Below are 15,040 nucleotides of genomic sequence, written 5' to 3' on the forward strand. Positions count from 1 at the left end.
TGACGGCGGGAAGCTAAGACCCTAAAAGGGATGCAGGCAGTAGGAGAAGGGGCGAGGTTCCGCGGACCATCCTAGGGCACCGGCCTACGGCGGGGTCGCCACGGCCAGGCTCCGAGCACTTGCCCTACTATCCGTGACTTTGCCCAGGTGGAGAGACGGCCAGACCCAGTTGGGGATGGGGGACAGCCGGCAAAGGGCCAGCGCCCCAGCCTCCCGGAATCTCTCCGGCTCTACTTGCCCCCTGCCCTCTTTACTTGTCTCCTCTCCCTCCCTTGTCTCCCGTCACCCCCGGTCCTAAAAATGGGCCGGCGCCTTTAAGAGGGAGCTTTGGTTGCCCTGGGGGCGGAACCCCTCGGCAGATAGGGAGGTGGCTGGTCGGCGATGCGCTTCACTTTCTGCTCTAGCTCCCGCTGCTGCCGCCGCCACCACCTCTTCCTCCGGCTCTTTCTCTGCTTCCGAAGCGTTGTTCTCTGCAGGGGAGGAGAGAAGTGCTATGTCAGGAAAGTTCCGAGAGGCATCGGATGGGGCCATGCTCCCTGGGCGCTCCTGCAGGCGCCTGCGCTTTGCCCTTTGTATGAGGTGAGACCTGGGGTCCCTGGGCTCCCCGGGACAGGTAGCCGCCCGGGGAGAGGGCTGTGATCCGCGGTGTTTGGGAGGGTTTGCGGTCTGGCGGAATGTGTGGCCGAGAATCAGGCTGGGTAGACCGAAGTTGTGCGGCAGAAGCTTGGGTTTTCGGGAAGCTTTTGCAGAAAAAGACAGGCTGGACTTAAGTTCTTTCAGCAGCCAGCGGCACACGGTGGAGCCGGGCAGGGTCTCCGTTTCTCCGGGTGCCGCCCGCCCCGAGCCGCCTCGCCTTGCCTCCCCGACGCCCCCCAGCCCCCGTCCCTGCCCGCAGAAGCAGTTAGGCCTTCTAGGAAACCGGTCGGCTGCAGACTGGCACCGAATTCCGGCCTTCTCTCGTGGAGAAGCCAATTGCTGGGAGTGAGAGGAAAGGGACGGAATCCTCTTGAACTTTTACAATGTGGTCTCCTCACTCTTTGGGGGAGAAATTCACGTCGTTTGCCCAAGAGGGAAGGCTCCTGGCGAGCTCCGACACTTCTGAGAGGTTGCTTCTTGCATGTGGTTAAGCTTGAGGCGCTTTCAGCCTGGAACAGATTTCAGCGTCTCCCTTACCTTAGTACCCTCGCCCCCGCTCCTTTTCGTACACATTCTTTATTATTATTCTTTTTTTTTTTAAGGAGAAAAAAATCCTAGAGGCTCAGTCTGCTTTAAACACACACACACACACACACACGCACACGCACACGCACACGCACACACACACACACAAATACACAAATCTTTGTGCCAACCCACCACCCCAACCTCGGAGCTGGCACAAATTTTCAAACTGATCGTTTAGACGCTGACGAAACGTTTATACTCAATCTCAACACTTAGGAAATTCAGGTAGGGTGCAGTTTTTCCGTGAGACTGGATGAGGTTTTAACTGTGTATTTTTAGCAGGATTTTCTCTTGTTTGCTTATGGATTTATTTATTGGTGAATTTGGCTTACATTACATCTTAGATTAAGAAAACTGCAGTTAATTTTAGGAGTAGCATTTCTAAGAATCATCAATAAAACCTGATATTTCCTGCATAATCTGACATTACTTCAGACAGTTTTACTCTTGGATGAGGTATGTAATACATGTAATTATTTGATGAAATCTAATATATAAATACATTTATTAACCAAATGGGGAGGAGGGTTTCTTTTTTCATGTATCCTGTGGGTGAAGGAAACCTCATTTTCTCACACCCCCAGGTCTCTGCCTCCCCTGTCTATTTCTATTTTTGTCTTCTCCACTCCTATTGTGTACATCTGATGTCAGCTACAAACCAAAGGTGCTGATGAAGAGTCACTATATTTTGTGAAGTGTTGCATAGGCAAAATTTTAGTGACATGATTGATTACATAATCCAGATCATTTTGAACAGTAAAAATAGAATGTGGGGCTTATTTAAAGAAAACTGACATGAAGTATTTAAAGTAACATCTCAGGTATAGGCTTTTTATATAATTTTGCATTATGAAAATATGTTTGCAGAATGGATGGGGAATATTGTAGGAAGTATCTTCTTTGCAACAGGGAAGTTTTGAAGAAAATGATTCCAGAATAACCATTGATATTGTAACATTTGTTTTTGTATATGGATTTTCAGCTCCAAGTACAATTTTGTTACTCTGCTGTCAAATATATAAAACTGAAACTTTCAGAAAAAAACCCAACATCTCAAGCATTTTCTGAAAATTTGCAGCCAACTAAACATTCTTGGGAGAAATTGCTTGGGAAAGTCACATACTTAAACCTTCAACTGCAGTTATCTTACCTTAAATTTGCTGCACTCTGGGCAAGAAAGTACTGCATTAAGTAAGAATTTGGAATTCTGAGGTGGATATGGCTTAGTTCCTAGAATTGTATTGATTAATGTGAGTACCTTGAGGTTTTGTTTATAGTTTATTGATTTGGGATGATTGTTTTGTGAATGATTCTTTTAAAAACTATTTTGAATTAAAGTAAATAAGTATATATATACAAATATGTATACATATTGTGTGTGTGTGTATGGATGCATATGTGTAACAGAGACAACTATTTAGGGACTTGACAATGCATGTTCACTAAGAACAGCAGGTCTAAAAGATCAGGAGCTAAAAATACTTCCTGTTAGTGCTTGTCATCTATCCCATCAGCATTTTAGTCAATAACAGTTAATTTTAAAGCTATTGTATTTTTCCAACATGTTCTTGTTCTCTCAAAAGGCTTGTACAAGAGATCCCCATAAGCCAATTATCCTAATCACAAATTTATCTATTAAAGTGGACTGAATTATCCCAACAATGGATGATTGAACCAGGCATTTCTTAAGCTTCAGTAATTTATCTTCAGCAGGGGAATCTCTAGGTAAAATTAAGCTTGTCATTATAGTGCCTTCTTTTTCTAATACTTCAGAAATTACCTTCAGGGCATTCTCCAGAGGTCTGGGACCTAGAGAGTAGACCTCAAAGGCATGGAAGGCAAGCCTTGGGTGAAGTTCTGAGCCTCCATTTTGTGAAAAAAAATGTCATAAGTATTTGATTTGAGAGAGGAACCCATTAATGCATGGGGAAATAACACTTAAGATACAGAGTTCTAGTCACCACAAGCAAAGGTAACTTGTCTATCTTTAGAATACTTCTGATCACATTCCACAGTCAATGCTGCTATATACCAGCATTTGTAGGAAAATTTAAAATGAAATGAAATAATCTTTTAGACTGATTTTGCATGAATTTGCTAGATATTTACTAGAATGTTTGTTACAATTACCCTTTACTTTGATATAGGTAACATTTTTTTCCCTTTTTTTTTGCAAATCTGAAAAGTGTGTCTAAAGGGTGAGTTCTTTGTGTTTACTTGAAAACAGATTAACGCTTCACAGAGTTTACTTGGTTCTCTTCAGCTTTTAAAACAATAGTATTTGAAATGTTTGACTATAAATAAGCCCCAGATCACAGATTTTCCAAGCTGATGAGATCTTGGTGAATTATAGCTTGTTTCATGGGAATTTTCTGGGCCCCTAATTTGAACTGGATAATCCACAAAATAGATACTGTTGCAACCACAAAACATGGAGAACATTTCGAATACTTTGCAGTGTGGGCTGCCCAACATGCTTTATTGTTTACTTGGCTTGAGGCAGTGTGCCATGCCTGTAAAAAATGGTTTCTGAAGCAAGTTAAGTTTTGGTTTTTGAGTTTGACATATAAGATAAAATGCCTTTTAACCACTGTGCCAGTCAATATGGAAAAGATTGGTAAAAGTAATTTGTGCCCACTTCAGTCTGTGTAACAGAAGATTCAGAAAACTCAAGCGTGAAATCCTAGCTTAATATACTGGAAAGCTCCTTCATGTTCATTAAAAACTTAAGGAAGAGTTAGAAAGGCTGGGTTTTAACACAGCTTTCAGGTCTTGGGCAAAAGACAATTTGCATATTCAGATAGGAGAGTAATGTAGTGGTCATATACGAAAATTAATAATACAATTATTATCATTATTCCTACCAAGTGATCATGCTAAAGAAACTATTTCCTTCCAAACCCAATTTAGTTTACAAAACCTGCAGAGGACACCCCCAGCCAAATAACGTGCCAATCACTTGTCATATATGTTAATTGATTCTCGGGTAATTTGCAGTCAAAATCCTTATGTATCATTTTAGTCAATAAGCTTTACATACCTTTTGGCAAGCTTTGACCAAAGCTTTTTAGTTTAACTCCTCTGAATTGACTTGACTCAGTCATATCACTAAGACATTTGAGAAAAAGATCTTCAGCAAATTCTTTTTTGTGGCTTTTTCTATGGATCTGCCTTGTTTCTGGCCTTTCCCTTCCAAAGGGAAGCATCTTTACTTCTTCCTGTTTTGTTTTTGTTTTTGTTTTTAACAAAAACAAATGCATAGGTAATTTTAGAGAAAGAACATTTGCAGGTATTTAAAGATGTTTGAAGCTTGGATCATAATAAGAGATTCAAGTGAAAATTACCCAAGAATCAATAAACATAAACGCCAGGTGATTGGCTGGGAGTGACTGCTGCAGTTTTTTTGTTTGTTTGTTTGTTTGTTTTAATCTTAAGTTGGGCATGGGAGGATATAGATCCAAAGGGAGTTGGGTGGGAAGGACTGTTCTGGACGCAGCAGTCACTGCTTTCTAGAAAGAAAAATGCCCACGTATTTACTTCTAACAAAATCCGTCCCGGGGAGGAATGTAGACCCGGCATCATGGGGTATCTTCTTGACCAAAAGGGGGGTGTGAAAGGAAATGAAATAAGTTTCAGTGGCTGAGAGATTCCAAAAGGAGCAGAGAGTTCACTCTGGTGGGCAGTCTTACACACAATATAGACAACCTTTTTAGGTTCTAATGAATTGGAATAGCTAGCAGTAAATACCTGAAACTATCAAACTGCAACCCAGAACCCATGAATCTTGCAGACGATGGTATAAAAATGTAGCTTATGAGGAGTGACTATGTGATTGGGAAAGCCATATGGACCACAGTCCCCTTTGTCTGGTTTATGGATGGATGAGGAGAAAAATGGGGGAAAGAAAAAAACAAAGAAACAAACAAAAAAGTGCACCCAGTGTTCTTTTTTACTTTAATTGCTTTTTTTCACTTTAATTTTTATTTTTATTATTTTTTTGTGTGTGGTAATGAAAATGTCAAAAATTAATTTTGGTGATGAATGCACAACTATATAATGGTACTGTAAACAAATGTTGCTTTGTTGTATATGACTGCATGGTATGTGACTATATCTCAATAAAATGAATAAAAAAAGAGCAGGGGGAAATAAAAAAACATCCATTCTTTTAATAATTTTAGCTTGTTTCTGTCATTTCCTCCAGTCAGTATATGCAACAATCTTCTTGCTCCATTTTGATTAATGCTACACAAATCGTGATACCTTCCAAAGACTAATGCAGTCTGGCACTAGCAGAAAATTTATTCTTGAATTCTTTTATCTCATTCCCAATCATTGCTTCTAACTTTTGAATTTTTGAGTTCTTTAATGCTACATTATTAGTTTTGAATTTAAGGTTCTTCCATTTTCCATAATAGACCTTGGGTAAATTTGTTACACTTAAAGGTATAATGATGGCAGGAACTTCTTATTTTTGTTTTGTATGTATAGTTGCTATTGTAGGGTTTCAAATCCTTATTCTTTATATGTATGCTGTTTTTGGCTACTATACAACAATGGATATCTTATAGCTCAATCTTTGTGTACATCTATGTACACAAAGATTGGGTAAATTTCTAGAAAAATTGTTGGGTAGGGTTCAAGGGTATTGATTTTTTCCGTTAAATCAAGACGTTTTATTATTCCTAATATAAAATTTGCAGACCTAATTGTAGTCTTTCTTTTTTTATTGTGTACTTTTTTTTTTTTTTTTTTTTTTGCTAGTGTGCTATGAAAGACTCAAGTCATATAGGACTTGAACCCCGGCCTGACTGAGTAGGGCTTTCTCTAAAGAAAATATCCTTAGATGTTTACAAAGATTTAGCTGTAAGATCTAGCCTACACCACAAACCATCCATTAGTGCTCAATCATAGCTACACGTGCTATTTCCAACTAAACAGGTATAGCAGTTGATAGTCTGCCCTGAGAATGTTCTCCCTTTTTCAGTTTTATAGCACTACTGTATTACCATCTAACCTCCTGAGCACATTTATAAATGCATACATAATCAGTGTATGGTAGGGTTGAATATTGTTCCCTGTGTAAACACCTCTAAAATTTAAAAATATTCTGTCTTCTGCACTTTGCTGCTGACTCCTCGACTCTTAATATTTAGGAAAAATTGTTTGAAAGGTTTGAATTTCTAGCTCTGATTCACACACACACGTGTTTCTTTGTTTGTGTCTATGTTTATCTTTCTCCCTTTCTGTCAATAATACAAAACTTGACCTTAGCCAGAAATTATCTTTGAAACTAGAGGTAGCACTCTAGCTACAACAAAAAACATGGTCACTTCCAGGAATAAAACTATGGACATAAGTGGGCAAGAACTAGGAGAAGGACCTATGTGACAACTTAGGGACTAATGGTTAAATGTAGAGAAAAATCCCCTTCATCTTTATAGCTGAACATTTCTTCGACCATCCTGATGCTAAAGAATGTGCATTTGTATTTTCACATACGTTTTTCAGTTCTAGAATTTGGTGCTAGCTATAAAAGGAAAAGAGAAAGTAAAAATACATGCAAAGGCAGACTCAAATGTATCTTCTAGGCCAGTTATTCTTTTTTCAAACATTTTTCTATCAGCTGTCAGTCTCCTCTCTTCCTTTCTCTAAGTCAGATTTAGGCTGTCCACTCCTTTAGTACCTGGTGTTTCTGTTTTAGCACTTCAGAATGAATTTATTGCTTCGATGAATATCATTTCCCTCTTTCTTTTACATCTTAAAACCAGCAACCGTGTTTTTGTATCTCTGCATGGAATGTGATAGGCAGGAATGGAACAGGTAAATTTTTTTCCTGAGGTCTTGTAGATGTTCCTTTTTTTTTTTTTTTTAACATAGGAAATTTCAGAATATGCTTTTAAAAGTGATTTTACTGCATAATTTTTCTTTTTAAAATGTTTCTTGTGAAGTACATTGTAGATATAAAAGTGTATAAAATATGTAAGTTAAAAAAAAAAAAGTGAATACCCAGGACCTACCACCAAGGTTAAGTAATTTAACAAACACACCTTTACCTTAGAATCCCTTGGTCTGCTCCTCCCCTACTTAGAGGGAGCATGTGCTCAATCCCTAAAGTAGCATATTCTTTAATTTTGGTTATTTTTGGACTTCGTGTAATTGCAATTATACTGTATACCAAATACTTCTGTGATTTGCTTCATTTGCTCGCTGTTATGTTTGTGAGATTCATCAATGTTGTATGTAGCTGTAGTTTGTTTTCATTGTTGTTTAATATATTGTTGTATGAATTCCACAATTTATCCATTCTACTACTGTTAATGGGCTTTAACTTTTCATCTGTTTCATCTGTGCCACATTTGTGATATGCCTATTTTTTTATTCCCAATGCTGTTAACTTGTGTATTCTCTCTCTCTCCTTTTTCTTCTTCAATCTTTCCAGAGATATATCAACTTTCTTAATCTTTTTAAAGAACTAACTTTTGACTTTACTGACATCTCTGTTGTATGTTTGTTTTCTATTTCATTCATTTTATTCTTATTTTCTTTTTTGTGTTCTTTTCTACTTTCAGGTCCTTAGGTTTGTTCTGTCATTCAGCTAGTTTCTTAAGTTGGGTGCTTAGCTCATTAGTTGTGAGTCTTGCTTCATTAGTGGCCTGTGAATTTCCCTCTAATCACTTTAGCTGTGTAACAGAGTTTTTTTTATGTAATTAATTTTGTTCAGTCATATTTTATTATTTCATTGATCCATGAGTTCTTGAGAACTGTTTCTAATTTCCGAACATGTTTTTTTCTTTTTTTGGTTGTTGATTTCTAACCTATTTGTGATATGATTAGAGCATGTCATCTGTATTATACTAGTTCTCTGATGCTTGTTGAAATTAGCTTTAGGTCTAGGGCAAGTGTCTTGTTTAATAAATAGTCTATGCATAACTTGAAAATAATGTGCATTCTCCAGTTTCTGGGTGCAGTTTTCCATGTGTTTCCATACAAAGAAAACTTTAATTGTGCTGCTTAAATCTTCTTTATATTTATTGAAATTTTTGTCTGCTTTTTCATTCAGTTACTGAGAAATGATGGTGGTGGATTTGTCAATTTTACCTGGTGGAGCATTCATTTTTTTTTTTTTTTTTTCCTTAAGTAGATCTATTCAAGTATATGTTATGGCTTGCTTGGTATATATTTCTCTACTCTTTGACTTTCAGAATGGACCTATGTCTTTATGTTTTAAGATATGTCTCTTGTGAATTGTATATAGCTAGATCTTTCCTTTTTTTAAAAAAAATTGCCTTTGTTACATTTAATGGAAGCATATTACAATGTTACTATTGACCATAGACTCCAGTTTGCTTTGATTATTATGTTTTTTCCCAAAAACCATCCCTTTTTCAACACTCTGCATGGTTGACATTCATTTGTCCTCCCACATGTAAAAACATTTTTATATTTGTACATTTAGCAACAGTCATTGGCCACTCCAGTTTTTGCCAAGTTATACAGTCCCCGTCTTTATCATCTATCTTTACCTCTGGTGTGATACATTCCCCTATCCCATCTCTTGCACCTTTACTCACAGACATCTTTGTTCAGTGTACTTAAAATATTGTGCTACCTTCACACAGTATTATGCTATCTATTTCTGGATCTATGCAATCAATCCTGCTGAACATTCTGTAGTCCTTCAGTATCAAATGCCTGATCTTTACCCTCTTTCTATCTCATGGTAGCCTGTGTAATCAGCTTTTAACTCTCAAAGTTTGCTCATTAATATTAGTTCATATTAGTGAGACCATACAGTATTTGTCCTTTTGTTTCTGGCTAACTTCACTCAACATAATGTCCTCAGGGTTCATCCACGTTATTATATGTTCCATGTCTTTGTTCTGTCTTACAGCTGCGTGATATTCCATCACGTGCATATACCACAGTTTGTTTACCCACTCGTCCATTGATGTACATTTGGACTGCTTCCATCTCTTGGCTATTGTGAATAATGCCGCAATAAACCTCGGTTTACAAATGTCCATTTCTGTCTTAACTTTCAGTTTCTTTGAGTATATACCTAGAAATGGAATAGCTGGGTCATATGGCAAATCTATACTTAGCTTCCTGAGGAACCTCCACACTCTTCCAGAGTGGTTGCATCATTCTACATTCCCACGAACAATGAATAATTGTGCCTCTTTCTCCACATCCTCTCCAGCACTTGTGATCTTCTGTTTTTTGGATAATGGCCATTCTGGTAGGTGTGAGATGATATCTCATTGTGGTTTTGATTTGCATTTTCCTAATAGCCAATGAAGTTGAGCATTTTTTCATATGTTTTTGAGCCATTTGTATTTCCTCTTCAGGAAAGTGTCTATCCATGTCTTTTGCCCATTTTTTTAATTGGGTTGTTTGTCTTTCTGTTGTTGAGTTGTAGGATCGCTTTATATATTTGGGATATTAAACCCTTATCTGATATGTAGTTTCCAAATATTGTCTCCCATTGTGTAGGCTGCCTTTTTACTTTTCTAACAAAGTCCTTTGATGTACAAAAGTGTTTGATTTTGAGGATATCCCATTTGTCTATTTGTTCTGGTTGATCGCGCTTTGGGTTTAAGGTCTAGGAAACGACCTCCTATCAAAAGCTCTTTACGATATTGCCCTACGTTTTCTTCTAAGAGTTTTATGGTCTTAGTGCTTATGTTTAGGTCTTTGATCCAATTGGAGTTAACTTTTGTATAAGATGTGAGATAGGAGTCCTCTTTCATTCTTTTGGAAATGGATATCCAGTTCCCCAAACACCATTTTTTGAAGAGGCTGCTCTGTCCCAGTTGCTTTGGCTTGACTGCCTTATCAAAGGTCAGTTGTCCATAGATGCGAGAGTCTATTTCTGAACACTCAATTTGATTCCATTGGTCGATATCTCTGTCCTTATGCCAGTGCCATGCTGTTTTGAGCACTGTAGCTTCATAATATGCTTCAAAGTTAGGTAGTGTGAGACCTCCCCCTTCGTTCTTTCTCAAGATATTTTTGGCTATTCAGGGCACCTTGCCCTTCCAAATGAATTTGGTTATTGGTTTTTCTGTTTCTGCAAATTAAGTTGTTGGGATTTTAATTGGTATTGCATTGTATCTATAAATCAGTTTAGGTAGAGTTGACAACTTAATTATATTTAGTCTTCTATTTTTTAGCTCCTGTTCAATTTCTTTTAGCAGTTTCTTGTAGTTTTCTTTATATAGGTCTTTTGTGGCCTTTGTTGAGTTTATTCCTAAATACTTGATTCTTTTGTTTGCTGTTGTAAATGGAATTTTTTTTTAAATTTCTTCCTCTTGTTGAACATTACTTGTGTATAAGAACATTACAGATTTTTGTGTGTTGATCTTGTAGCCTGCCACTTTGCTGTATTCATTGATTAGCTCTAATAGCTTTGCTGTAGATTTTTCTGGATTTTCTACATATAGAATCATGTCATCTGCAAACAGTGAAAGTTTTACTTCTTCCTCTCCAATTTGGATGCCTTTTATTTCTTTTTCTTGTCTAATTGCTCTAGCTAGAACTTCCAGCACAATGTTGAATAACAATGGTGACAGTGGGCATCCCTGTCTTGTTCCTGATCTTAGAGGGAAAGCTTTCAGTCTCTCCCCATTGAGTACAATGTTAGCTGTGGGTTTTCATATATTGCCTTTATCATATTGAGAAAATTCCCTTCTATTCCTATCCTTTGAAGTGTTTTCATCAAGCATCAGTTGAGATGATCATGTGTTCTTTTGCTTTGATTTATTGATATGGTGTATTACATTAATTGATTTTCTAGTGTTGAACCAGCCTTGCATACCTGGAATAAAACCCATGTGGTTGTGTATAATTATTTTAATGTGCTACTGGATTTGATTTGCAAATATTTTGTTGAGGATTTTTGCATCTATGTTCATTAAAGAGATTGGTCTATAATTTTCTTTTTTTGTAGTATCTTTGTCTGATTTTGGTATTAGGGTGATGTTGGCTTCATAGAATGAGTTGGGTTGCTTTCCCTCCTCTTCAATTTTTTTTGAAGAGTTTGAGCAGGATTGGTATTAATTCTTTCTTGAATGCTTGGGAGAATTCACATGTGAAGCCATCTGTCCTGGGCTTTTCTTTTTGGGGGGCTTTTTGATGACTCAATCTCTTTACTTGTGATTGGTTTGTTGAGGTCGTCTATTTCTTCTCAGGTCAGTGTTGGTTGTATGCTTTTCTAGGAAGTTGTCCATTTCATGTAAGTTGTCCAGTTTATTAGCATAAAGTTGCTCATAGTGTCTTCTCATTATCTCCTTTATTTCTGCAGGGTCAGTAGTTATGTTTCCTTTCCTGTTTCTGATTACAATTATTTGCATCTGCTGTCTTTTTTGTTGTTGTTGTTGCTAGCCTAGCTAGGGGTCCATCAATTTTGTTGATTTTCTCAAGGAACCAGCTTCTGGTTTTGTTGGTTCTCTCTATTGTTTCCTTGTTCTCAGTTTCATTTATTTCTCCTCTAATCTTTGTTATTTCTTTCCTTCTGTTTGCTTTGGGGTTATTTTGCTGTTCTTTCTCTAATTCCTCCAGGTGGACAGTTAATTCCTCAATTTTTGCTTTCTCTTCTCTTTTAATGTAGGCATTTAGGGCAATAAATTTCCCTCTCAGCACTCACTGCCTTTGCTGCATCCCATAAGTTTTGATATGTTGTGTTTTCATTGTCATTTTCTTCGAGTTATTTAAGAATTTCTCTTGTAATTTCTGCCTTTACCCACTGGTTTTCTAAGACTGTGTTGTTTAGTCTCTAGATATTTGTGAATTTTACAATCTTCTGCCTGTTATTTATTTCCAACTTCATTCCAGTATGATCCAAGATAGTATTTTTTATAATATCAATATTTTTAAATTTGTTGAGACTTGCTTTGTGACCCAGCATGTGGTCTACCCTAGAGAGTGTTCAATGAGCACTTGAGAAAAACATGTATCCTGCTGTTGTAGGGTGTAGTGTTCTATAAATGCTGTCAAGTGTAGTTCATTTATCGTACAATTCAACATCTTCATTTCCTTGTTGATCCTCTGTCTAGATGTTCTATCTACTGATGAGAGCAGTGTATTGAAGTCTCCGACTATTATTGTGGAGTTATCTACTTCTCCTCTCAGTGTTCTCAGTGTTTGCCTTATGAATTTTGGGGCACTCTGGCTTGGTGCATAAATATTTATGATGGTTATGTTTTCTTTATGAATTGACCCTTTTGTTAATATACAGTGTCCTTCTTTGTCTCTTTTAATTGTTTTACTTTTGAAGTCTACTTTTTTTTGATATTAATGTAGTTACTCCTGCTTTTTTTCTGGTTGCTGTTTGCATGAAATATCTTTTTCCAACCTTTAATTTTCAGCCTATTTTTGTCCTTATGTCTAGAGTGAGTTTCTTGTAGAAAGCATATAGATGGTCCTGTTTTTTAATCCATTCTGCCAGTCTGTGTCTTTTTATTGGGGAGTTTAATCCATTAACATTTAGCATTATTACTGTAAGGGCAGTACTTCTATCATTTTGTCTTTTGTCATGTCTTATTTTTTCCTCTTTCTCTTTTTACCCTTCCTGATAATCTTCATTTCTACATTCTTCCCCAGAGCTCTTTCTCCTGTCTTTTCCTACCAGCCTGCAGCACTCCCTTTAGTATTTCTTATAGTACCTGTCTCTTATTCACAAACTCTCAGTGTCTGTTTGTCTGAAAATATTTTAATCTCTTCCTCATTTTTGAAGGACAGTTTTTCTGGATATAGAATTCTTGATTTGCAGTTCTTCTCTTTCAGTATCTTAAATATATCATACCACTGTCTTCTCACCTCCATGGTTTCTGCAGAGAAATCTGTACATAGTCTTATTGAGCTTCCCTTGTATGTGATGGATTGCTTTTTTCTTGCTGCTTTCAGAATTCTCTCTTTGTCTTTGACATTGGACAATCTGATCAGTAAGTGTCTTGGAGTAGGTCTGTTGGGGTCTATTCTGTTTGGGGTGTGCTGTACTTGTTGATTCTCTAATTTTTTGTCCCTCATAAGAATTGGGAAATTTTCAGTGATTATTTCCTGTATTATTCTTTCTGCCCCTTATCCCCTCTCTTCTCCCTCTGGGACACCCATAACATGTGTATTTGTGAGTTTCATATTGTCACTCAGCTCCCTAAGACCCTGCTCATATTTTTCCATTCTTTTCACCGTCTGTTCTTTTGTGTGTGTGAATTCAGATGCCTGGTCTTCCAATTTACTGATCCTTTCTTCTGCCTGTTCAAATCTACTGTTGTATCCCTCCATTGTCTTTTTCATCTCCTCCATTATGCCCTTCATTCCTATAAGTTCTGCCATTTGTTTTTGTTTTTTCGAGTTTATGAATTATTCCTTATGGTCATCCAGTGTCCTCCTTATATCCTTCATCTCTTTGGCTATGTCTTCCCTCAGTTCATTGACTTGATTTTTGAATTGATTTAGATTTGTTTGAACATCTCCAATTAGTTATCCTTCAGTTCATTGAATTGATTTAGCAATAATTGCTTCAACTCCTGTGTCTTGGTTGAACTATTCATTTGTTCCTTTGGCTGGTCCATATTTTCATGTTTCCTAGTATGGCTCGTTATCTTAAGCTGTCTAGGCATCTGACTTTCTTGATTAGTTTATTCTGGAGCTTGTTCTCACTCTTTTTACCTCGGGTTTTCTTGTTGGTTGGCTTTGTTCTCTAACCTTTGGTGTTAGGTCAGGTTAGTCTAGATCTTTAACTTAGATTCTGTTTAGTTGATCAGGGTTTTTTTCACCTCTTGTTTTTCTGTTTCTTGCCCTGCCTCTATGTAGCATTTTTTGTGTAGTGGTCTCCTCAGATATGGTCAACCCCAGTCAGGTTTTCCCAGTCCAGAGAGGCCCAGGTCTCAGGAGGAGGGTACAGAATTTCCTTGAGAATGAGACCCTCCTGTGAGGGCTTTAGATTCTGTGCTTCTACAATGCTGCCCAACAGGTGGTGCTTGCCAACCCATAGCTCCCCCACCAGTGTAAGGAGGCATGGAGCTTTAGTTCTCCTGGTGACCCTGACCCTTTCAGGGGCTTGGCTGACTGCAGCTGGTTTCTGAATTTCAGCCCCTGTCACCTGAGTTCCCAAAAGGAGGGCTACCACTGGAGCTGGGCCACAAACCCCACCCCTTTTCTTGGGAAGTTACAGTGTTTAGCAAATTTTCTCTGCCACTAGACTTGCTGCTTTGTCTCTCAGAGCTGTCTTAGCTCTGCTCTTGCCTGGGCCCAAATTGCAAGTCTTTTGAGGCTTTTGGTAATGGGCTTCTTGGAATAATTATTTTTAAAAAAAGAGAAAAAGATAAAAAAAGAAAGAATAAAAAAAGAAAAAGAAAATAATGACCCAGTATGGAGTATTTACAGTCCTTGCAGATCAAATGGGCTATTGAAATGTTAAAAGACAAGGAGTTAGGGTGATTAAGGAACAATCAGGAAAGCAGAGAAACCAGATTTTCAGACAAGGGCTCTTGCCCCCTGGATTTGTATATGTGCCTGATTCTGTTTGAGCCCTGCCCTTCTCCATATTATGTTCACCAGAACTCCAAAAGTCTCTGTTTTTATTTTTTTATTTTTATTTATTTATTTATTATTATTATTTTTTTGCTGTTTTTGCTAGCCCTATCTCCTTACCGCTGGGCTGACTGCTCCCAGATTCTCTGGTGTCTGGTCTCAATTTATCTATGGTTGGAGTTTTTGTTCTCCTTCCTGGTTCCCAGCATGGGCAGTCCATCCTCCCTTGGGACTGTGCCTGGCAGGGAGGGGTGCAGGCCCCCTGGCCACAAGAACTTAC

The 15,040-nt window shown here is 37.7% G+C and overlaps 1 protein-coding gene across 2 annotated transcripts in view; it reads left to right on the plus strand.

The window, feature by feature from the left end:
- Positions 1-430: 430 nt before the first annotated feature.
- The window catches only part of GPR63 (G protein-coupled receptor 63), a 48,290-nt gene continuing 33,680 nt past the window's right edge, over positions 431-15,040 (plus strand). For both annotated transcript variants that reach the window (XM_037844595.1, XM_037844596.1), the window contains exon 1: positions 431-579. The gene's annotated coding sequence lies outside the window, so the exon portion shown is untranslated. The remainder of the gene's footprint in view (positions 580-15,040) is intronic.

This window comes from Choloepus didactylus, chromosome 7 (genome assembly GCF_015220235.1).
Source record: "Choloepus didactylus isolate mChoDid1 chromosome 7, mChoDid1.pri, whole genome shotgun sequence".
NCBI classification, from domain to species: domain Eukaryota; kingdom Metazoa; phylum Chordata; class Mammalia; order Pilosa; family Megalonychidae; genus Choloepus; species Choloepus didactylus.